Genomic DNA, 25957 nt, shown 5'->3' with positions numbered 1-25957 from the left:
GGGCTGAGTCACCTCCCTGCCTCACTCTCACCTTTCTCCCTGGCCATGGGCAGCCCAACATCAGCCCCAGCGAGGTCAAGGAAAAAATGTCTCCATTCTATTTCCTTACCAACGTTTGTCTTCATCCCTAAATGAGAGATGTGATAATTACCATTTCCTTCCAGGGAAAACCTCCCCCCACCACAATAAGGGATGAGGTGTGGCTCCATGACCACATAAGCCAGGACTCTGTAGGGGGGGCCAGTCTGCTTTTCTCAGGCTTCAAATTAGCATATATGGGGATCCAACAGCACAACCCAGGGACTCCAAGCAGCTCAGACCATTCCTTTTATCTTTTTAAAAAATTATGTATATATTATATATATATATTTGTTCATGCCCACAGCATGTGGAAGTTCCCAGCCTGGGATCAAACCCGGTGTCACAGCAGCAACCAGAGCTGCTGCAGTGACAACACCAGATCCTTAACCTACTTTGCCACAAAGGAACTCCTATATATTTTTTTCAGATTATTTTCCATTATAGGTTATTACATGATATTGACAATTCCTTTTTTATTAGTCCCATCTTTTCAGAAGTTCAGAATATCCAGTCCATTTTCCCATACCAGCCACACTTTCAAGCTCTACCTAGTAGAAATAACACAGCCATTCCCTCCTCAACAGCAGATTGGTTCGGCCAGTGCCAGTCAGGGCTGCCCCCAACACCGAGTGTTGGTCTGCCAAGGAGTCTTTGTTCAGCCCTATCACTGCTTATGTCAATTGTGACCCAGCACTGTCACAATCAAAGTCAAAACCATCCAAATGTAAGGCCACGACCAAAGGGGTCTGTGAACAACAAAGTCCTTAGCACATCACTTAACTTAATTCCGAATACAAGATACACTTGTGGAATGGCACAAAAATAAAAAGGCCTCATATATCGAGTTTAATTGAACTATTGGTTCCATGTCTCCTTCCTTCCTTCCTTTCTTTTTCTTTTATAGCTGCACCTGCAGCATATGGAAGTTCCCAGGTTAGGGGTTGAATCAGAGCTGCAGCTGAGGCCTATGACACAGCCACTGCAACACCAGATCCAAGCCACATCTGTAACCCACACCACAGCTTGCTGCAATGTCCACAACTTCTTAGTCACTAAAACCTGGTACCTCTCCACCTCTGTCAAAAGTCATTTCTTCTCCATGCTCCTTCTACCTGAATTATGATAAAGCACATTTTGTTTCAAATTGTATTCACTTATGTTTATATCTATTTCACCCTCTAGACTGAAGCTTTTTCCCCCCTTTTTAAAAAACTGAAGTATAATCGATTTCTAATGTCCTAATTTCTGCTGTACCGCAAAGTGACTCAGTGACTTAGACACCACACTTGCCATATTCTACTGGCCCAATAAAGCAGGTTACACAGCCAGCCCAGTAAGAAGGAGAAAACTGAAATAGAATTTACCTTTTGTGAAATGAGTGACAAAGTCACCTTCCAGGCAAACCAGGATGGAAGGAACGTGTGACCCAGACTCAGTCTACACACAGAGTGTCTGTGTGATAAACCCAGATTCTGTGCATTCTGGAGCCCAGGGCCAACACAAGAGCAGAGCCACCCCTCTGGCCTCAGGCAGGAACCATTTCAGACACGCTTCTGGACACTGCAGGGTGCATGACCCCTGGCCTCACTAAGAGTCCCATTTCTCTGGAATAGAAAACCCAAGGAGCCTTGCTCAGGTTCCATCACAAATAGTGACCAACCACACAACACTAGCATTTGCCTCTGTGGGCAGAGAAAAATCACACATTCAGAAAAATTTCCATCAGCCCCCTGCAATGACTATGGGGCACAGGGAAAGGCCCTCCAGGAGACATCCCAGCCCTCCAAGTGGCCTTCATCTGTGGTCAACAAGGGCACCTCTATCCCAGAATTAAGACATGAGCTTGAGAGAGGGTCTGGGTAGCTTCAGTTGCTTTCCTCAGATTTTTAGTATTTCCTCCTAATGCACAAGTAGCATCTTCATACCCTTCCCAGACCCAGACAGCCAGCCCCAATTCAATTCTCCAAGTGTTGCCCCCACCCCCTCCCCTTGAGGCTTAATTCAGCCTTAGAGCTTTTTCAACAGAATTTCTTCTTCCCTGTGCTGTGCCTTCTACTAATTACTCTTTTATTTTCTCATCCTTGCATCAGTTGAATGCCACCTCCTGGAGCAGGGTAGAGCATGTTGTGTAACTTTCCAGCATCCTCTATCAGATTCCCCTCCCTCCTCAGTGTCTCCAGTCTTTCTGTGTCCCTGTCCCACCCAGCATGGTGTCTCCAATGCAGGCTTGGAAAAGACAGGAGAGGTCACTGGATCACTGTCAGGTCAGCAGGTCAATAAGCTTGAGTGACAAGACCAGGCCCTGGAAGCCTCAGCTTCCATGTGTGCAAAATGAACTAACACTGACATGGGGAGATTTAGCAAGGTACACAGCAGAAGCATCTGGCAAGTAGCAAGCAGGCAGTCAAAAGGAGATGCTAGCAGAGTTCCCTCCATGGCTCAGTGGGTTATGAATCTGACTGCAGCAGCTCTGGTTACTGTGGAGGCAAAGGTTGGATCCCTGGCCCTGCACAGTGGGTTAAAAGATCTGGCATTGCTGCAATTGTGGTGTAGGTTGCAGCTGTGGCTCAGATTCAATCACTGGCCAGGGAACTTAATATGCCACGGTATAGCCATAAAAAAATAATAAATAAAAATTAAAAAGTAGTTACTAGCAGCCCTAGTAGTAGTAGACCTAGTAGTCATATTGAAATACCATTCTGTCCTAAGAAACCTACCAGCTTCCATACAAGACATATTTTCTGTCATGCCAGAATTAGAACACATGCGCTCCTATCTCTATCAGTGTGTGCTACTTCTCCCTTTCAGCCAGCTCAGGCAGGGTAGGAAAATTGTACGGATTGAGCCAGTTCTGGAGTTCCCTGGTGGCTCAGGAGTTTAAGGATCCAGAGTTTTGCTGTGGCTCAGGTTTCTGCTATGGCTCGGGTTCTGTCCCTGGCCTGGGAACTTCCACATGCTGGGGGGTATGACCAAAAGAAACAAAAACCAAAAACCAAATTCCCTACTGAGAGCTCCTGCGCCCTTTTGTTTGTGTGTCTGGATGCTGAATCTGATTTTTACCTAACTATTGGATTACTCTCCAGTTCTTGGGAACATACAATTTGGAGTCAATGATGAGATGAGGGGCTTTTCTTTTATTATCCCCCAACATTTCTTCAGCTGCATTCCTTGCCTGGTGGCCCCTTTGCTCCACCATCAAAGCCAGCAACACGGTTCCATCTCACTGATTATTCTTCCATAGTCACAGCTCTCTCTGAGTCTCTTCTGACTCCTTCTTCCACTTTTAAGGCGATTACCTTGAGGGTGATTATACTAGATCCACCCAAATCATCCAGAATAATCTTGCCATTGAGATCCTTAATCTTATATGTAGAATCCCTTTGCTACCTAAGATAAGGTATTCAATTCACAGGTACCTAGAATTAGGACATGGGTATTTGGGGGCAGGGATATTATTCTGCCTCATACAATTTTCAACTAAATTTACTGCATTTTTATTTATCAATTCATGATTTGATGACATTTATGTTGTTTGCTTTTTTGTATAACAAATTCTGCCATGAACATTTTTATTCAAATTTTTGTGTGGACATATGTTTTCATTTCTTTTTGATATACAGCAGGAGTAGAAATTCTGGGTCATATGGCAACTCCACATTTAACATTTTGAATAACTGCCAAACTGTCATACAGACTCAGACAAAGATATTAGAATTTCCAGATAGAGACTTTTAAGTAGCTATTAGCTAGGGAATTTAAATAGTTTTAAAAATAAAAGTATCTGAAATAACCATATAAACAGGATTGATATACTGAGAATTCAAGAGTAAAATAGAAAACATATAGAAACAGGGGAGTAATATAGGCAAGGACGGAAACTCTAGAAAAGAATTAAAAAGAAAGGAGTTCCCACTGTGTCACAGTGGGTTATGAATCCAACTATAGTGACTTGGGTTGCTGTGGAGGCTGAAGTTTGATTCCCCAGCCTGGTGCAATGTTGCTGCAGCTGCAGCTTGGATTTGATCCCTGACCTGGGAACTGTCATATGCTGTGGGTGCAGCCAAAAAAAAAAAAAAAAAAAAGTTAAAATCAGCAACATATCAACAGAAATGAAAAATACATTTGATGAGCTCATTCATGGATTGGATACGAACAAGCCCAGATAGAATCAGTGAGCTTGAGACAGCTAATAGAAATATGCCAAAATGAAATTCAAAGAACAAAAAATTTTCAACAACAAAAAAATGACAAGAGTTCCTGCTGTGGCTCAGCAGGTTAAGAACCCAAGTAGTATCCATGAGGATGTGGGGTCAATCCCTGGCCTTGCTCGGTGGGTTAAGGATCTGGTGTTGCTGCAAGCTGCCTTGTAGGTCAAAGATGTGGCTCAGTTCCCACATCACTATGGCTGTGGTGTAGGCCAGCAGCTGCAGCTCCAAATTGACCCCTAGCCCAGGAACTTCCATGTGCCGTAGGTACAGGCATAAAAGACAACTATAAAAAAGCTTTTAAAGAATTAAATTAAATTTTAAAAAAAGATAATGAGAGAGAACTTATCCCAGAACTGAAGGATAGTTTCAAAAGGTATAAATACGTATAACTAGAATACTAGAAAGAGAATGCATTAGAAAAAATATTTCTAGTGGATAAGATCTTGTTAAAAATAATGGCAAACATGCGGAGTTCCTCTGTTGCTCAGCAAGTTAAAGACCTGTCATTGTCACTGCTGTGGTTTATCAATGCTGTGGCATATGCTTCATCCCTGTGCTGTGAACTTTCGTATGCTGAGGGCACGGCCAACAAAAAAATAATAATAATAATGGTATACATGCAAAACCATAGAACCAGGAAGCACAATGAGTGGATCAATTACATAAAAACAAAACAAAAACCCTAGAGATAGTTTCATATTCTAACTACAGAAAAAGGAAATATTCAGAGAGGCCAGAAGGGGAAAAGTCACCCTACCTCTAGATAAAACCAGAATAAGAATTACAAGAAGAGAGTGGAGTGAAATATTTAAACTGTTGGAAAGAAAAAAACCCACTTACAATTCTATATTCAGAGAAATTATTCTTCAAAAATGATAGAGAAATAAAGATTTTTCCAAACAACCAAAAACTGAGGTTATTCATCATCTGAAGGCATGCCCTGCAAAAAATGTTAACATTTCTTCAAGTGGAAGGAAAAGTATGTGGGTCATAAATGTGGGTCTCCATATAGATAGGGAGAGCCCTAAAGCCAAAATAAATGAAATCTTTTAGTTTTCTCACTCCTAGATGATCTAAAAGGTAACCCTAAATAAATAATAGTAACAAATGCATTGGGTGATTTTAGTACATGGATGTGAAATAATTGGCAACATGACAAAAGAATTGTTTTTTTCACCATTTCAGTTTAGTTAGGCACTTTGGGGAAGAGTGCTGCAATGAGGTGCTCTTCTCATTGTACCACATTAGTGGGCACATGTTATCCCCTTGGCAATGCGTGATCACTTGGGTAAGGTGCTCTCTGGTAGGTTTCTCCATGGGAAGGTTCTGTATTTCCCTTTTTTTTTCTCTTCTTTGGAAGCAAGTCACTAAGTACAAGTTATGGTCAGTGGAAGGGGAAAGAAAGTCCATTTTTTGGAGAAAGAAGTATCTATACATATTATTTAGAATTCTTTTAAAAGGTAAATATGTCTCTTGGAAGCTGATTTCTATTTGTTCTGTTCCTTTTAGGCTCTTTCTTTTTCCTTTACTGCCTTCTCTGAGTTTATTTGGATAATTTTGGGGGCCATGCTGCTGGCATGCAGAAATTTCCAGGCCAGGGATCGAACCTGAGCCACAGTAGTAACCAGAGTCACAGCAGTGACAATGTCAGATCCTTAACCCACTGAGCCACCAGGGAACTCCTGAGTTTAATTTGGATGATTTTTATGATTCCTTTCTAACTCCTCTACTGATTAATTTATACTTGTTTTTTAATAGTTTTTAGTAGTTGCCTGAGGGTTTAAAATATCCACTTTTAAATCTGTTAAATTATTAATTAATTTATTTTTTATTAAATTAATACATTAATGTGTTACACCATCAAATAACATTTTAATAGATTATTTGTTAAACCCTTTAATAGCAGTACCTGACCAGTTCTTTCTTCTCATTGCTTATTCTTGTGGTCACACATTTCACTTTTACACATGTAATAAATATACGCTGTGTTATTAAAAGTATATAAAATTAATGTTTAAACAGCCTATTATATTTTAGTACAATTTAAAATTAGAAAAATATTTTTAATTCATGTTATTGAAGTATAATTGATTTACAATGCTGTATTAATTTTTGCTATATATATATACATATATATATATATATACATACACACACATATATACACATTCTTTTTCATATTGTTTTCCATTATGTTTATCACAAGATATTGAATATAGTTTCCTCTGCTATACAATAGGACCTTGCTGTTTATCCATTCTATACGTAACAGTTTGCATCTACTAATCCAAAACTCCCAATCCTTCCCTCCCCCCTCCCCTGCTCCTCCATGGCAACACAAGTCTGTTCTAAAATTAGAAAAATACCAAATTCCCACTGTGGCACAGTGGGTTAAGATTCTGACTATAGCAGTTTGGGTCATTGCAGAGGCACAGACTGGATCTCCAGCTAGGTGGAGTGGGTTAAAGGATCCAGCATAGCTATGGCTGCAGCTTGGATTATGTCCCTGGATGGGAACTTCCACAGGTGCAGCCATAAAAAAAAATAAAATAGAATAAAATAAAATTAGAAAAATATTTTATCCCACCTTTATTTATTTCATTCCTGATGTTCTATTTCTTTGTGTGGATCTAATTCCTAACATATACCATATACCTTCTACCTGAAGAACTTCATTTAACTTCTTTTTGTAAAGTCTGGTTGCAATAGTTCCTTTCATTTTTGTCTGTCTTATAATACCATTTCTACATATATTTTTAAATAACCTTACTGAGATATAATCTACATACTAACATAGTTCACCCATTGAAAGTGCACAATAGTTTTCAGTATATTTATAGTGTTTCTTAACCATCTCCACAGCCTAATTTTTAAGCATTTTCATTCTCTCCTAAAGAAATGTTGCACTTGGCATTCCCACTGTGGCCCAGCTGGTTAAGAAGCCAGTGTTGTCTCTGAGGTGGCACAGGTTCAATCCCTGGCCAATGTAGAGGATTAAGGATCTGGTGTTGCCACAGCTGCAGCTTGGATTCAATCCTTGGCTCAGGAACTTCTATGTGCTATGGGTGCAGACAAAAAGGAAAGAAAAAACAATCAATAAATAAACACTGTTCTTCCTAACTGTCCCTCCAATCCTCCTGCCCTTGGGCTATCAACACTAGTGTTAGGCAACCTCAAATCTTCTTCTGACTCTATAGATTTTCCTGTTCTAGCTATTTCACATAAATGGGATCATAAAAAAATCCAGTATCTTTTGATTGGTCTATCTCACCATAATGTTTATGGGATTCACCAATTTGCAGGAGTACGTCATTCTTTTCCTTTTTTTTCTTTTTAGGGCCACACCTGTGGAATATGGAAGTTCCCAGGCTAGGGATCAAATCAGAGCTGCAGCTGTCAGCCTACACCACAGCCACAGCAATGCCAGATCCAAGCCACATCCATGACCTATGCTGCAGCTTGTGCCAATGCCAGATCCTCAACCCACTGAGTGAAGCAAGGGATAGAACCTGTATCCTCAGGGATACTAATCAGGTTCTTGACCTGCTGAGCCACAAAGGGAATTCCTCTCTTTTTCTTTGCCCAACAATATTCCATTGTGGATACATCATATTTTTCTTACCCATTCATCAATTGGTGGACATTTGACTTTATTTCAAATTTTTTGCTATTATGAATAATGTTCTTATAAACCTTAACATTTAGGCTTCTGTGTTGATAGATGTTTTCACTTCTCTTGGGTAGATATTTAGGATAGGAATTTCCTGTTCATTTAACTATGTTAGGATTTTTAAGAACTGCAAAGCTGTTTAAGAAATGGTGGACCATTTTACATTTCCATCATCAGTGTGTAAGGATTTCAACTTTTCTCAGTCCTCTCTAGCACTTGCTTTGTCTGTCCTTTTTGTTTTAGCTTTCTGTTGATTCCCTTTGTGAATTTGAGGAGACTGCCTTTTATTCCTATTATCTAGGCATCTTATGATGAAAGGGTGCTCAATTCTGTTAAATCCTTTGTTAATACCTAGTTAAATAATTATGTATTTGGTCCTTTATTGATTAATATGGTATAGTGCATTGATTTTTGGATATTAAACCATGCTTGCCTTTCTAGGATAAATTTCACTGGCCATGGTATATAATATTTTTATATGCTACTGTATTAGTTTTGCTAGTATTTTGATTAAAATGTTTGTATCTATGTGCAAAAGAGATATTGGTCTGAGTGTGTGTATGTTTTTCTTGTGATATCATTGTCTGATTTAAGTATCAGGGTAACATTGACCCTCTAGGATGAGTAGGTATCAGAGTAACACTGACCTCAGAATGTTGAATGTTGAACATCCCCCACGGCACAGTGGGTTAAGAATCTGACTGCAGGGGCTCATATCTCTGGCCCAGTACAGTGGGTTAAAAGGATCCAGTGTTGTCTCAGCTGCAACACTGAATCAAGCTTGGATCTAATCCCTGGCCCAAGAACTTCCATATGCCATGGATGTGGGGGAAAAAAAAAATTCAACATTCACATCATCAGAGTCCCAGAAAAGGAGAAAGAGTTAAAAAATTGAAAACATAACAATGAAAACTTCTTAAGATTGGCAAAACACATAAAACTACAGATATAGGAGCTAGAGTGAATCCTAACAAGGACACATCCAGAATATCCACACCGAGATATGTTGTAATAAAATTTCTGAAAACTTAAAACAAAGAAAAAGCTGTGTAAGCAGCCATTAAGAAATGATGTTATCTATGGAAGAATAACCATTCAATTAACTATGGATTTCTCATCAGAAATCATGGAGGCCAAGGGAGTTTCTGTTGTGGATCAGATGGTGAAGAATCCAACTAGTATCCTTGAGGATGCAGGTTTGATTCCTAGCCATGATCAGTGAGTTAAGGATCCACCATTGCTGCAAGCTGAGGAGTAGGTCGGATCTCGTTCTCCTGTGGCTGTGGTGTAGGCTGACAGCTCAGCTCTGATTCAACCCCTAGTGTGGGAAATTCCATAGGCCATAGGTGCAACCCTAAAAAGAAAAAAAAGGAGTCATGGAGGCCAAAAGGAAGCAACACAATATTTTTTAATTGTTGAAAGAAAAAAAAATGGCAGCTCAGAATCCTATTTTCGGTGAAAATATACTTAGGAAAGAAACATTCTCAGAGGAAGGAAATCTAAGAGGATTCATTGTCAGAAGGCTTGCTCTAAAAAAGTTGCTAAAGGAAATGCTTTAAACAGAAGAGAAATAATACAGGAAGGAAAATTGGAATAGTTCACACAGAATATCTAAAATAGCTGGATGTTATACAAGATAAGGTGATAGAGTGATTCTGAAGAGTGGAGAAAAGGAAAACCAGCTGAACTTTTGGGACCCAAGGACACACCTTCTGGTTAGTACCCTGTGTTTCTTTTTCACCTAGTGTATCCTAGAAGATGTGTAACCAAACAGAACCCTTTGGGACCTTCCTGGGACAGACCCCATATCCTCTGTTGTAGTTCCTCTCAAAAGTATCCAGGAAATAGTATCAGATGCACATTTTCTGAGTTGTTTTTCAGATGCTAAAACCACTAGAAGAGATTAACTCTTTGATGGGACCATGTAGATCCCCAGACCCACTAGCCCCTAAGGATGGATAAAATTAACCCCATGACACCACCCTGTTACCTCATTAATCAATCAGAGAATTGTGCACCAGCTGTTCACATATCCTGCAAATACCCTCCCTGATCTGGCCCTTAAAAAATCTGAAACTCTTTTGGGAGTTTGGGGATTTAGAGCATTCTCCTTGTATTGGTGCCTTTACAATAAAGGCTGTACTTTCCTTCACCACAAGCAGGTATGACTAGACTGGTTTCACTGTGTCTGTGTCACAGGAAGAGGGAGCCCTTCCAGAGCCTGAATGGGCTCCTGTCTAATACTTGGAAATGTACTGTCTGAGTAGACACATGTGCTGACAAAGCAAGATACTTTATTTGGAAGGGGCATCCCAGAGGAAAGCAGCAGGGTGAGGGACCCCAGGAGAACTGCTCCATCACGGGGCTCAGTCTCCCACTTTATGGGAATGGAGTTAGTTTCTGGGTTGTCTCTGGCCAATCACCTTGATCAGTCCATATTTGGTCTGTCTCAGGGTCCTTCCTGGTGGCATGTGCACCTCTCAGCCAAGATGCAAACCAGCACCAAGTGTTCTGAGAGGTTGGTTGTCTCCTCCCAGCCAGTGGCCCCACCAAAATTCTCCTGCTTAGTCTTTAGGACAGCACCATGTTCCTCATCAGGGCCTCCTGTGGTGAGACAATTGATGAAAGCAGCTATTATCATGCCTGGCCACGGTGGGTGGTTTCAGTGAATATCCCTAACATTCAGGAAGAGGAACTTGAGTTTGGTTGGGTCACAGGTGTACTAGAGAAGCTGGCAGCCTGGAAAAGCTGACAGGACAGACAATAGCAACAAGAAAATCTTCAGAAAGTCTTGCTCCCTCTAGTCAAGGGACAGAGAATAGGGCAGCCTGAAAAGACAGAAAACTTTCAAAAAGTAACAACCTATGGGGAAAAAAACGCAGCCTTACCTCCCTCCGCAAAATGAAATGCTCAGAAGAAAGCCTATTAATTCCATCCTCACTCAGATGTATCCAAGTCACCATTATCTCCTGCCAAGATTGTGTTAGAAAATGCTGAGTGGAGAGCCTGGACTTCCATCCCCCTGTCGATTTAAAAAAAAAAAAAAATTGCATAACCTGAAAGTTGAGAGTTAAGTTTTATTGGGGACAAAATTAGGACCTAGGCCCAGGAGACAGCATCTCAGTTAACCTTAAGAAACCACTTCAAGGAGGTGTGGGGGGAGCTAGGATATATAGGAGTTTTTGCAACAAAGAGAAGGTAATAGAAACAAAAGATTTACAGAAAAAGATTTATAGAAAACCAGTTTCTGTGGAAAGATGTAAAGGTATGGGCTTACTGGAATCACTCCTTTGATATATACCTGTGAACTAGAGTTTGGCACTTGCCACCTGCCTCTCCATGGATTACATCATGAGCCACTGCAGCTGCTGACCTGCAGCACCCCTTGAGCAGAGCTCAGGGTGGAGACCGGGAGTGATGTACTCTTTGCTGTGGGAAAACTGGAAGAACAGAGCTTCAGAGAGTTAGATATTTTTAGGAGAAAATTTATGAGCCCAATTCTTGTATCTCCTCATATCTAGAAAAATACTAAAATCCTTCATGATGACTGATGTCTGTGACTAGTAGCAACCTTCACAAGACCAGAAGCATTGGGGGTGGGTGTTATTTCAGAACTGTCTGAAATATTGTCTCCTAAGCTGCAGTTAAGTGGACAAACCAAAAGATGTTATGGTCATCTGTGAGTGCAGCCACTTCCAAGGGTGAGCTGGTGAGCCCTGAGGGAACTCATGAAGAAACAAAGAATACTGGCCCATGGCTGAGGTGCATATCAAAGGAGTGATTCCAGTAAGCCCAAATATTTACATCTTTCCATAGAAACTGGTTTTCTGTAAACATTTTTTCTGTAAATCCTTTTTTCCTACTACCTTCCCCTTTTTGCAAAAACTCCTATATATCCTAGCTCCCCACTTGCCTCTTTGAAGCAGTTTCTCAAGGGCTACCTGAGATGCTGTCTCCCAGAGTTAAGTCCTAATTTTGCCCCCAATAAAACTTAACTTTCAACTTTCAGGTTGTGCAGTTTTTTAAAGTTGACACCCCTTGGGGGCTCCAAGAAGTCTTTTCCATCCCTCCCAGCATGTGAAGCTGCAAGCTCAACCCCTGGCTAGGAGCCTCCCTCTCTCCCAGGTGTTGTCTTTGAAGGACATGTGAGGAAGATAGTGAGGGCCCTTCCAGCCAGGCAGTGTCAGTGTCAGCAGAGCCAGATAGGGAGGCAGAACTCCCTCCAGGCTCTTCAGTAAGGAAGCACCACTCCCCTCAGGCCACCAGTTTAGCACCAATTCTTCTTAAAGAAAAAAGAAAGAAAGTGGGGTGGGGCAGCAGTGGGGAAATGAATAGGTGAGCAAGGTAAACACTCAAGGATGAGATTTGTTATGCAGATTTAAATGTAAAACACCCCTGATGATAAGTGCCCCCTTAGTCAACCCCATCTTCCAGGTACTATGAAGGAGACACCCTTAGGAATGGAGATTTCCTTTATAAATGTAAATTTCCCTTACAAAGAGTAACTTCAGTTTTCAGAGCTTCTCCAGCATCTGCTCTTTCTAAAAATAGTTCACAATAATCCTTGTGCCAGAAAGGCATATTTGGCTGTGGCCTCTCCCCTCCCCATCTCCCTCATCACGGAAGTCTTTTGCTCAGCTTCCTCTCTGTTGCTGACTTAGATCCTTGGATTGAAACCAAACTGAGTAGAAAGCCCTGTGGGGCTCCCGGGCACAAGCATCTCTGTGTTCCCCTTTTCTTGTTTTTATGGAATAAGCTTCAGCCTCCATGACTTTCCCTGTCTCCAAAGGACAGGTTCTAATAGTTGCTTGCTAATCAGGGAAGGGAGAGACCAGGGAGGAACAGACCAGAAACGATGGTGCAGGCTTGGGGCAGGGTCCTCCTCAAGGAATATACATATACTATCTTTGAGTTCTTCTGCAGAACTAAAACCCCCAACAAATGAAAACAAGAGAAGAAGACCACCAGAACCAGTCCTGGAACCACTAAATAACAACTTTGAAGAATGAAAGTTTGCATCTACCCCAATCGTTATATGTGGCCCTACTTCCTATTCCTAAACCATGAAACCAAAACAGGAGATAGATAGGTTCCAGGCTGAGGAATGGTAATCTGTTCCCTGTGGACATACTACTTCAAGATAAAAGCTGTATCCTGCTTGGATAAAAGATAGAGAGCATCTAATTCAAATTCTGGAGGTCAAGAAGACCTCCGGAACTATACACTCACAGAAAGGTTTCTCAGGGGTCAGAGAAAGGAGTGGCACCAAATCATAGTACATCCTGTCAGCTTCCCAGAGACCCTTGTGCTAAAATCCATCCTGCCTAAAAGATGCATGTGCACAGAGGGATGGGCCCCGAGTCAGACCAAAGCCAGACAAAGCAAGATGATTGGCCAGAGGAAGCCTGGAAGGACTGCCCCCATACAGGTGATTTAACTGACCTCCAAAGCATGTGTAGCTCTCTTCCTCTGTTCCTCTCTTGCTCCTTCTCCGTCTATCTCTGTCTTTCCTGCCCCATCGCCACCACCCCCACCATCAGAGCCTTCCTATGCCTCTGCTTTCTCCGCACCTATCTTCCTTTATCTCTTTAATAAATCTTGCCTGTTCTTTCTCCACACCTGCCTTCTCTCTTGAAATAAATACTTATTTACCTCATTACTCTCAGTATCTGCTGAATTCTTTCTCCAAAGGGACAATATTCTGGGGACCTATATCAAGTGGTTAGGGTTCAGTGTTATCACCCCATAGCCATCCTGAAGCAGGATAGACATTTGCAATTGGCCTCTTATTTACACTTCCTGAAATAGGTGGGCTCCAGGATTTACAACCAGCCACCTGTTTATACTTCAAGACAGAAATAACAACAGGCACAAGGTAAATAACTGGTACTTATCTTCTGTGAACTTATTAATGGCAATGACAGGATCAAAAGGGTGTTAAGCCCTGCTTGGGCAAAGGACCAAGAAGTCACATAATCCCCGTCTTGAGGGTCAGGGAGACCCCAACTACCTCTCTGAGACCCCTCTGGGTCAGTCTACAATAAATCTAGTTAACCTTCCCTCCACTCTTTGCTTTGGAATCCATCGTGACCAAAACATGCACATGCAAATTGGAGGAGGGTCCTGGGTCTGGTCAAGTGTGAAAAATAACAGAAGATAATTGGCCAAAGGAAGACAAAGACCCAGAAGAACTGTCCCATATAAGTGATTTAATTCACCTCTCTAGTGTGATCCTCATTCAGGGTGTATATTACTGCTCACTTCCCCTTTGGGTGTGTATTACTGCTTTGCTTCTGTCTTAGACAAATAGACAATTCTCTGCATGCTTGCCCATATGTTGTACTATGTTTCTAACAATAAATTTTATACCTGTTTTACAGTCTTTGCCTCCTTGAAACATTCTTGCTTTCAACAGTGGGGGGGAAGAATCAGGGCAATTCTCCTTTTAGCCTCTGACTGGTCTAGTGGCTAGGATTCCTGGTTTTCACTCAGGCTGCCCAGGTTCAACTCCTAAGCAGAGAATTAAGATTTCACTTCAAGTCATCACTCACTGCTGTCTCTCTGAAATCAACCCCAGAAAAAAACCACTTTCTATTTTCTCCCAAAGGAGGGCAGAGTCTTTAGGGTATTATCCTGCTGTGGCCCTCTTTGCATGACAATGCAATTAAGGTTTTTTATTCTTCTTTGCCCAAAACTCTGCCTCTGCATTTCTATTCAGCACTGGTAGACAGAGGGCAAGTTTAAGCAACAAGAAGCAGCAAACACTCATTTAACTCTAACCCCTAGTTCACCTCGAACAGGAAAAATGATGTATTTAGCATAATTCAGCGTTCACTCTCCATATCTCAACAGTTCTAACAAATATTTTTAAATTGTTCCTATTTCCCAATAACAGCAATCTGCAGCTCATTAAAGATGACAGCAAAAGTCAGGGAGGGTGCATTCCAGAGAATTATTCCTAGAAGAATCCTTATCAGCTGTTGTTATTTATACTTGTGGCTTGTCCTGTCATCCATTATCCCATATATTCTCTTTCCTCACGTGTACACACAAAGAGATTTAAAAATGTCTCATAAACACACTTGGAAATTTCCTTCATCGTATTCCTTTTATAGGAAACTATGGAAAATTCTTTATTATTTATAAGTTAAGAACTAGGATGTAATGGATGGACCTAGAGGTGATCATTCTAAGTGAAGAGAAAGACAGATACCATATATTATCACTTATTTGTGGAACTTTAAAAAAGATACAAATGAACGTATTTACAAAAGAAAAAGAGATTCACAGACATAGAAGACAAACTTATGGTTACTAAAGGGGGAAAGAAGGGGAGGGATAAATTAGAAGCTTGGGATTTATATATACACATTAGTGAATATAAAATAGATAAACAACATGGCCCTATTGTATGGCACAGGGAACTATATCTAACATCTTGTAATACCCTATAAAGCATGATAATTTGAAAAAGATTGATACACATATATGTATATCAAATCACTTTGCTTCACCCCTGAAACTAACACAACATTGTATACTTCAATAAAAAAAAAATTAAAGAGCGTTCTCCGGTGGTTTAGTGGTTAAGGATCCAACATTGTCACTCCTGTGGCCCAGATCCAGTCCCTGGCCCAGGAACTTCTGTAAGCTGTGGGTGTGGTGAAATTAATTAATTAATTAAAATGTTAAAAAACATAATTGGGATGTTATACATAATTAGACCTCTGGTTAACAAGGAATTAACTGATCTCTAAGAATATAAAGAAAATATAGTAAATAATTAAAGATGATAAATAAAATATGTTTATACCTAAACACTTGAAGATTCAGCTGGTTCAGATTCACAAGGTTCATGCTGGCATCCCAGTGCAATATTCAGAATTTCAATTATTGCCTATGTTAGTTTTATAAAATACTTTCTGGTTGACTTGTTTTTACCTAGATTTTAGATAATTAATGATCTATACTAAAATACAAATACTTTGCAACTATGGAAAAATTTCCAGTTGGAGATCAGAAAGCAATTGGATATTATCATCCAGATTTGCTATTCTGCATAAACGTCTGTCTTCTTATTTTGGCAAACAAAGCTAGTCACTTTCTGTCACATCTCCCATGTGCCATGTCACCCACTGCCATTGTACCACCAAAGCCTACATTACATTCTTTCAGAATGTCTTCCTATTCCTTGGATGCAATGCTGTGCCACTGATAAGGATAGAGTAGGATAGTTACATAGCTAGTTGTAGAAGTCCAAGTAGGGGACCATAGATAGAGATGGCAAGCTAGGTAATTTGAGGAGACCACTGTAAGTTAACGATCACACAAGAAAGTTATCAGAATGTTGTGGAATGAAGCAGGCATGCTTAACTATAAAAGTAAATAAAAGCACGAGACATGCCTCAGGTCATTTAGAGAAAAATAAAATGAGGCCTGCATTCAAATGCAGCAAGATAATGATCCTTAGCGTCAACTTTAAAAAAAAAAGCACGACCTGAAAATTGAGAGTTAAGTTTTATTTAGGGCAAAATTAGGACTTAAGCCTGGGAGACAGCATCTCGGGCAGCCCCGAGAAAACCACTCCAAGTAGGTGAGGTGGGTAGCTAGAATATATAGGCGCCTTTTCAAAAAAGGGTAGGTGGTAGGAAAAAAAGATTTACAGAAAACCAGATATCTCAAGTTAAGGAATTCAGTGTGTTTCTATGAGAAGATCCAAAGCTCTGGGCTTACTGTAATCATTTCTTTGATATGCACCTCAGCCATGGGCCAGTATTCTTTGTTTCTTTCATGAGTTCCCTCAGGTCTCACCAGCTCACCTTTGGAAGTGGCTGCACTCATAGATGACCATGACATCTTTTTGTGTTTAGAAAGAACAGCCTAGGCAAAGGGGAAAGGGACTACCAGGATACATATGTGATAAAAAGTGAAGGGGGAGGTTCATGCAGCCATGCACATATTTCACAAAAGTTTCTTGCTGGTCTCGTGAAGGTTACTACTAGTCACAAATATCAGTCGTCATGGAGGATTTTATTGTTTTTCTAGATATGAGGAGATGCAAGAATTGGGCACATAAAATTTTCTCCTAAAAATATCTGAAGACATGTTCTTCCAGTTTTTTTCCAGAGCACAGAGTGCCTCATTCCTGATCTCCACCCTGAGCTCTGCTCAGTGGGTGCTGCGTGTCAGCAGCTACAGTGGCTCATGATATAATCCATGTAGAAGCAGATAGCAAGTGCCAAATTCCAGTTCACATTAATACCAAGGACAGGAATTTAAGGAAAAGGTAACATTCCAAAGTAGAAGACCTTTGTTATACAGAAACCAGAGATAATAGGTTAGCATATGTTACCACTCTTCTGCTGATTTAAATAAGCACCATGATAGTCCCAGCTTGACACATAGGGTTAAATACCCAATTACTGGATACAAAGGAGGAGGTAATGATGTAAGCCTGAGGTTTAAAGTATCTACATATACATATATTATGTATTAGTGACCCAAGTACAATTTATTATTGTTCAATATGCAAATATGCACCCGATCCTAAAAGAAACGAAAGACACCAAATCCTGCTGAGTGCTTTCTACGTTTACTTTCAATGGTAGGAAAATGTAAATTAAATGAGACTACTCCATGGACCCACAGCTTATGTGCTGTCAGTTTGTATAGGTAAGGATGCTTTAGTAATTCAAGATGTCACAACAACTCCTTTCCAGTTAATCTCTAGGGAAAAATAAGACAAGGTTCTGGGACCCAAAGAAGGATTACTGAGAGGGATTACCTAAAGGGAAATTAGTCAGGATATCCCATTTTGTAAAGATGACTTTGCTTTAGCAGAAAACTCTCATTATATTATAAACAGAAGAATTTAAAAATAATAATAACATATAAGACTTGGAGGTGAAAGTAAATTGTACATTAGGTTCAATTATGAAGCAATTGAGATTTCTGTGATTTCAGAATCTAATTTTAGATATAAACAAAAGTGAGGAAATTTTAGGATAGTCTTCTGGTAATTTCTGTGCCTGTCATGATGTTGCTGCCTCTATTCACAACATTTTCAGAATATTTTTGTATAATTACCTCTGATCCAGTGTATACACTACACACAAAATGATTGGTCTTGGTATTTTATTTTCAGATCTTGTGTTTTGACCCAGAAAAGGAAAATTAGGAAGAAATTATTTAGATTGAACAACATCACTTCAAACTTTGTTTTTCTGTCTCTAAAAGTGTAATAGGTTTTTAGAAGTTTAGATATTTCCACCATGAAATGTACTTGGAGTTCTATAATAACCTGTGAGAAGGAATTTCAAACATTATTAGGAAGGTGACTTCACCTGTGTCTTATGAATTTCACTTCTTGGGAAGGACAGTGTTTATCTGGGTGTCTGTATTTATGAATATATCTAAAAGCCAGCCTCTAGGAGCTCCTGCCCTGGCACAGTGGGTTAAGAATCTGACTGTAGCAGCTCAGGTTGCTGTGGAGGTGCAGTTTTGGTCCCTAGGTTAAAGGAACTAAAGGATCTGGCATTGCTGCAACTGCAGCTTGAATTCAACCCCTGTCCTGGGAATATCCATATGCCTCAGGTGCTGCCCTAAAAAATAAAAATAATAATAATAATAATAATAATAATAATAAATAAATAAATAAAAATAAAAGCCAGCCTCTAAAACAAGTTGGCAGTTACAATGGCTCTGGTATTGTTGTACTGAAGAGAGGAATCCAAGAGTCCAGAAGTGCCTGACACACCCTCAGTCCCCTCAGTAGCAGCCCTTACCCCCTTTCCCACTCCCAATTCCATAAAGCCAGTAAATATGTCTCAGATATTTGCTGGGGTTTGGGGTGCAGCAGGGAGCAGGAAAGACAAAACCTCTGTTCTTCTGAGGCTCTCATTCCAGTGGGAGTTCAGGTCCTGCCATCCCAAGTAGGTTGATTTGATCTATTGATTATTTTGAGCTGTAGGCACTGGAAAAATAGCACATATAGGGAGAAGCTTTCTCTGAAGTCTCCATGTCTGCCTGAAGACAGATCCTCCGAAAGGAACTGAATTGTCATAGACACCCTCCTGGAGTTTGTCAGCCTAGAAGGATTGATTCATCACAGGAGAGGAGACCAGGAGTTGAAGTCAAACCCAGACTTTTGCCACAAACTATCAAGCTCCCACCTGTTCTTCCAAGGACCTACCCATTTTTCCCTCAAATCATTTGCTCTCCCCCAAGTGTCCTACACCTCCTCTCCTCTTCTCTTTTAAGAACTCTTATGTATACTCCTACGTAGGTGTTCCTGCTGTGGCTCAGTGGGTTAAGGGCCTGATGCAGATTCAATCCCTGGGCTCGCTCAGTGGGTTAAGGATCCAGTGTTGCCATAAGCTGTGGTGTAGTTCGCAGATGCATCTTGGATCTGGTGTGGCAGTGGCTGTAGTGTATGCTGGCAGCTGCAGCTCCTATTTGATCCCTGGCCTGGTAACTTTAATATGCTGCAGGTGCAGCCATAAAAAGAAAAAACAAAAAAGAAGATACATAAGCTCAAAAATTTCAAAACCTTTTTGGATGTTTGCTTGTGTTTCCTATGATGCCCTCTAGCACATGATACCAAAAACAAATAAATTTATATACTTTTTCCTATTAATCTACCTATTGCCAACCTGTTTTTTAGACACAGCCAGCAAACCTAAAAGATTTGGTAAAACTCTCTCTTTACCTTTGCAGTCCATAGATACTGCGGCTCTGCCATAAACACCCAGGAAGGGCATCCAATGGAGGAAGGGGGCTGTGTGCCAAGGGGAGAAGTTCAGAGGATCTAATGATATCCCAGCAGAGACCTGAAGGCAATGAGGGAGAGTCACTTTCGTGCAGCTGTCAGAGGGGGCCAGGGGTCATCTGTTGCAAGATCCAGTGGGATGTAGATTTCTGAGCGTGGCAACACAAGTGGTTATCACTGAACTTCAGGAAACAAGTGTTGGTGGGTTCCTGAGGATCAAATCTACTTGGAAGGGGTTGGGAAGAATAGAAAGAAAGGAAGTAGAGATGTGTAAGAATGTACCTTCTGGAGCTAAGTTACATACCCTAAACTGTCTGGCCACAGCTGTGTCAGAAGCAGCACCCCAAACAGAATCAAAGAAATTAGGAGCCCGGGGTCCTGGGAGAGGGCACAGACCTAAGTCCAGCATCCACCCTGCTGAACTACATTCTGTGTCTGCAGAGGCGGCAAACTTGGCAGCCACAGCCCTTCTCTGCACTGGCATGGTGGGTGCTTTGTAGGGGAGGAAAAAATCTTCCTCAATTCTTTGAAGGCCCCTGACAAGGTCCAAAAATCAAACTGACCAAGACAGATTCACAGGAGAAAAGCACACCCATTTTATTGAATTTTTACATGTGCATAAGAATGTTTGCCAGAGAATAAAGACCCAGAGAAGTGACCAGAACAGGGAGCTTTTATACTTTTTAGACAAAGAAACAATACATTTGTGAAGAATGGACAAGACAAAGGGGTTTGGGCTCAGGGGAGTAAACTGTGAAGAAGTAACTAGGAAGATCAGGGTGAGTTTATAAGGTTTGTTTGTACCCATTTCTTGGCATTGAGTCCCCCAAAGTGATAAGAAAGTCTTTCTTCCTCCTGCTGCAGGGAGGACACCTTCCACCTGGATGTTTTATGACCTGTTTCAGGGAAGAAGGGGGAGGTTAGCAGAGGGACGTTAGAGTGATCTTCTTACTTCTGCTGTTCTCCTAATGCCTTCAGTTTTAAATATTCACTATGCAAGGTGCCATATTTTGGGGTAGTGTGTCCTGAACCCTGTTGCCTTCTCTTCCTGTAATTCTTCTCCATACATTGCAGCTAGAAGATATGATACATCTTCCCTATAAAGTCAGACATAATTGTCACTTTTCTGTCCCCCTGGACTTTTCCTATCCTAAATCACATGCCATTGTGTTATATTTATATATGGATAAATAATAATTTACCATCAATCCTGCAAATTCTGAGATGACAGGGATCACACCGAACTGATTTATGCAGTTTCCGGCATAATGTCTGGCATAGCGTAGGCACTCATCAGTTACTCACTAAGTGAATATGATAAATGATGTGACTGTTTAGAGGTCTTCCTTTATTTTCTGTGTCCCCTTACAAAAAAAAGTCCTCATTCGAGGTTACCTGAAAATATCTCTGATCCCTATAACCAAGAGCAGGTCAAGACCATAGAAAGGGATAGAAAGGAGGGAGGGGGAAGGGAAGAAAGAAAGGAAAGAAAAGAAAAGAGAAGAGAGGCTGGATACCCTTCTCTGTTTGTCTCCCACATGTTGCTGAAGTCTTAGCAGCTACCTTGAAACATAAGATTGAGAACCACAGTTAAGTGGAGATGGAACCTTGAGCTGGAGGAAACAGGGTTCCTAGCTACATTACTGCCCACCCCTGGGCTTCTTTAAAATGAGAAAAAATAAAGTAAAAGTCCACATTCTATCCACCCTATGTTAAAAATAAGACAACAGGACCCAAATGGCATTGTTGGGGAACAATGACTGAAACCACCCATCCTGGCCAGGCCTATATAATAGCCATTTGCATGAGGTCCTGATAAGGAAGAGGGTGCTTCCCTGAAAACTACTAGGCAGAATTTGGGAGGGGCCCACAGGAGGGAGGAGACAACCAGCCTCCCAGAAGCCTTGGTGCTGGAATCCATCTTGACTGAGAGATGTGCATGCCACCAAGGAGGACCCTGAGCCAGACCAAGTAAGGGCCGAGCAAGATGACTGGCCAGAGAAAACCCAGGAACTAACTCCAATCCCATAAAACAAGGGACTGCAAGCCACGTGGCAAAGTAGTTCTCCTGGGTTCCCTTACCCTGCTGTTTCCCCACCCCAAAGCCCTTTTCAATCAAGTCTCTTGCTTTGTCAGCCCTTGTGTCTCCTCGGACAGTTCATTTCAAAGTGTTATACAAGAGCCCATTCTCAAGCCCTAGAAGGGGTTCCTGGTCCTGCAACAGAGTTTCTTAGACTAAGTCCTATGTCAGCCAACTGAGATAACTTAAAAACAACTTCCGCTCTTCCAGAAATGGAACCTTAAACCAGTCAATCAGGAAACAGCACTTGTGAGGTCATCCGCTTGATAGACCTTTCCATACCCTAAAGGAATGTACTCTTGAAAACCCACCTAATTTTTTGCTTACTATAACTTCCTTATTCCTGGTCCCTTCTGCATTTAAAAATCCTTTTAGTTTTGTACAGCTCCTCAGAGCTTTATATCTGCCAAATTGGATACTGCTCGATTCATGAATACCTGAATAGAGCCAATAAGATGGTTAAAATTTACTCAGTTGAATTTTGTTCTTTAACAAGACAGACTAACAAGAAAAAAGTACACAAAGTTATTTAGTATGAGTTTCATGTCACTCAGGGGAGTCTTCATAAGGAAATAGAGACCCAAACAAATGTTTAAGCCAGAGTGTTTTTGTGGTAGGTTTGATGAAGACTGGAAAGTCATGGGAAGATAAGAGAGGACAAATGGTGTAAACTAAGGGTAGTATATTGGGGGAAACTTAACAAGACCTGTTCTATTTTGGGATAGTGTGTCCTGAGTTCTATCAGTATGCTTTTTTTTTTTTTTTTTTTTTTTTAAGCATTTCTGCAGTTCTTGTTGGGGCTCAGCCGGTTAGAACCCAACAGAGTGTCCATGAGGATGCGGTTTTGATCCCTAGCTTCACTCAGTGTGTTAAGGATCTGGCATTGCTGCAAGCTTCGGCGTAGGTTGCAGATACTGCTTGGATCCTGTGTTTCCTTGGCTGTGGTGTAAGCTGGAAGCTGCAGCTCTGATTTGACCCCTATCTGGGGAACTTCCATATGCCATAGGTGCAGCCATGAACAGAAAAAAAAAAAAGGCATTTGGTTACTGGAACCATGTGAGCCCAATGCAGCATTTCTGATCATTTACTACAGGAGTATGGGAGTTTTCAGAGTGAAAATGGATTCACGTGAAGATAACTCCACTGAATCAAAGACAAAATCCGAAGTGCTTTTACAAACAAAATAGATAACATGGAATTCTCATTGTGTAACTACTACTGCATCTTAGTTTAAAGATCTGAAATTCATTTTTAAAATCATTTTTAAGGTATAGAGAGGAGAAAATCAGTTAGGATCAGGGCCCTGAAGCAGATTGCCAACACTTGAAATGATGGCACGGACAGGCTTCGGGGAATTTGCCTTTCAACCAGAAGTTCTGTAACAGTGGGAACAGGAATAGTTGGTGGCCTCCTTAAAAACACAGAACCCTACAGGTAGAAATTCAAGAGGCTAGTGACCTACAACTGAGGGTTTTAAAAAGAAAAGCTGCTTCTTATCCCTGTTGTCTCCTTATTCCATATCCCAGGCTTTCTGAGTTTTGGCCTGAGACCTTGAAAAGTACCCCCTCTTTCCTCCGCCTCCTAAATCCTTCAAGACCCAGGGCACATACACTTGAAGGCTGTCCTCATCCCTTTTTTTTTTTTTTTTTCCCCAGCATGTGGAAATTCTTAGGCCAGGGCTCAAACTCAAGCCACAGCAGAGCTAGAGCCACAGCAGTGGTTCCCCAGATCCTCCACCCCCTGAGTCACTGGGGAACTTCTGTTCTCATCCTTTCAGGTGTTTGCCACATGGATGAGATCTCAAATTCCCATATATTACTCTTACAATTTAATCTTACTCTGCATTTCTAGGATTCTTACATGTTCTAGGATATAAGATTGTAAATCCCGCATCCCCTATAGGACTTAATGCAGATGATTTTACATACCTGTTGTTCAATAGATATTTATAGATGGACTAATTTGTACTTGAGTGCTGCAATAAATATTGCCCTAAATAGTCCCTTTTCTCATGAAGCATGAAAATATTAGGTATGGGCCCTTAAATATTTATACCGGCATTTTGTTATGTTGGAAAAGCATTCTGCTGCATCATGAGGCTGCAGAACTCAGGGACTGGTCTAGACTTTGGAGTCTATACACATAATTTTGTTCTACGTTTTTTTCTGTTTGTTTGTTTGTTTTGTTTTGTTTTGTTTTTCCTACATCATATGGAGTTCCTGGGTCAGAGATCAGATCTGAACCACAGTTGCAACCTCCACCACAACTGTGGTAAAACCAGATCCTTAATCCACTGTGCCAGGCCCGGGCATTGTCCTGGCAGTGAATAGATGCCACCCAATCCCGTTGTGCCACAGCAGAATACACATAATTTTGAATTCCAGTTCAGTCACTTACTATGTGATCTTGGGAATTTGTTTAATCCTGAGACATGATGTCTTCATATGCTAAGGTAATAATAATGCCCATATCACCAAGTTAATATAAATTGATGAGGTCAGACAGTAGACCGTCGATCGGTGTCAGTTTTATTTTTCCTTCTATAAGCGACTAGAAGGGAGATTTTTAAATGTCAACTCAGGATTTTAAGTAAGGATTGTCTTTGAGAGTTAAACTATGGAAATGGCACACAACAAGCCAAAGCAGTGTTACCCCAAAACTGGGGTACCCTCTTGGTGGGTGTCAAGCCAAAAGACACAATCAAGCCAAAGTGCAGAAGGAAGGATTCATTACTTGCAACAAGTAAGGAAAATACCAGGGATCTTTCTCAAAGCAGTGTCTGTCTCCCCTTGAGCAAAACTGGGGAAGTTCTAAGCTAAGGGTACATGTCTATCTTGAAGGGGCTTGAGCAGAGGAGAATTCAGCACAGAATTGGGGCAAATGTCAATGGAGTTCTGTCAACATCAGCCTTTTGTCCTCCATCTGGGTGGGGCCCTTAGTTCCTATAGAACTCAAAGCCATATTATTATGTACATCCTGGGGAGGAACCAAGACTCTGTGTTAATTACTGCAAGGCTTTTGCTTTTTCTCTTCTCTGCCTTCCTTTGTTCCCTTAAGAGCATTTAATTACAGAGACCTCTTCCAGGGCAAGCATCGTGGCCAGGTGTAGATCACTAAATGGCTCAGGCCAAAATGGCTTCTCTTATGTCAAAAAAAAAAAAAAAAAAAAAAAAAAAGAGAGAGAGAGAGAGAAGCCAGATCTCTTCTGGTGACACACTGAAAAGATCTGGTTCTTTTCCTTGTTCCTTGGGGACTCTCCTATCCTATCTGCCCACAGCAAGGATATTAAATTCACAAAGAAGACTATGACTGAGTGAAAATCCTTTACCTGAGCCTGCCCTGGCCAGTGCAGTTCCCTTGTCTGTAAAGTGGACATTGTGGAAGGGCATGCAGCTGGTTGTTATCCCACAGCTGTTACTGAAACTCAGCCTCTGTCCACCAGTTCCAAATAGAAATGCAGAGACAGAGTTCTGGGTCAAGGAGAAATGAGTAGCTTTTATTGCTTTGCCAGGCAAAAGAGGCTGCCACGGGTTAATGCCATAAACACTGTGCCCTCCTTTGAGAGAGAATAGGAAGGGGTATTATTTTTGGGGAGTGGAAACTAGGGATGCAGAAAAGAATCAGGGTAGATGTAGATTTGCATTCTTCTTCACGTTTGGAAATTTTCAACATTGTCAAAGCTGGCATCAAGTGATCCAGGACAGGTTCTGGTGGTCCTTGAGATTATCGCACCATAACCTTTTTTTCTGGAATGAAGAATGCTTCATCAGATAGTTGAGGGCTAGTGGAAACAGTTTACTGGGATGCACACTTAGTTTCTGGGTCTGGAGTGAGTCTGAGACCTTGCAACTTTTCTGAGTGACAGCCTTTCTGTTTGCCCAGGCACCCCCTTTGAAAACTACTCTTCCAACAGATAATATTTTGTTTACATCAGTTTCCACCATAAGAGCAGAATCATGGTTTCCAACCCATGGGTACTTTTTAGTTGGGGAGGATTATTTATGATTAACTTGAAATCTAGGAATTAAGAAAGTTAAGAGAGTCTCCAAAGTGATAGCTACAGTGATACTGTATGGAGCAGGGTAAGTTTTGGAGGCTACTCCTTTGTTCAACATCTTTGGTGACACACTGAAAAGAATTCTCTCCCACAG

The sequence above is a fragment of the Sus scrofa genome, chromosome 1 (assembly GCF_054392235.1).
Source record: "Sus scrofa isolate SSC_HxYL_T2T_F1_AM1 chromosome 1, Sscrofa_HxYL_maternal_Yorkshire_Landrace_v2.0, whole genome shotgun sequence".
NCBI lineage: Eukaryota > Metazoa > Chordata > Mammalia > Artiodactyla > Suidae > Sus > Sus scrofa.
Note: the sequence above shows the minus strand (reverse complement) of the source record.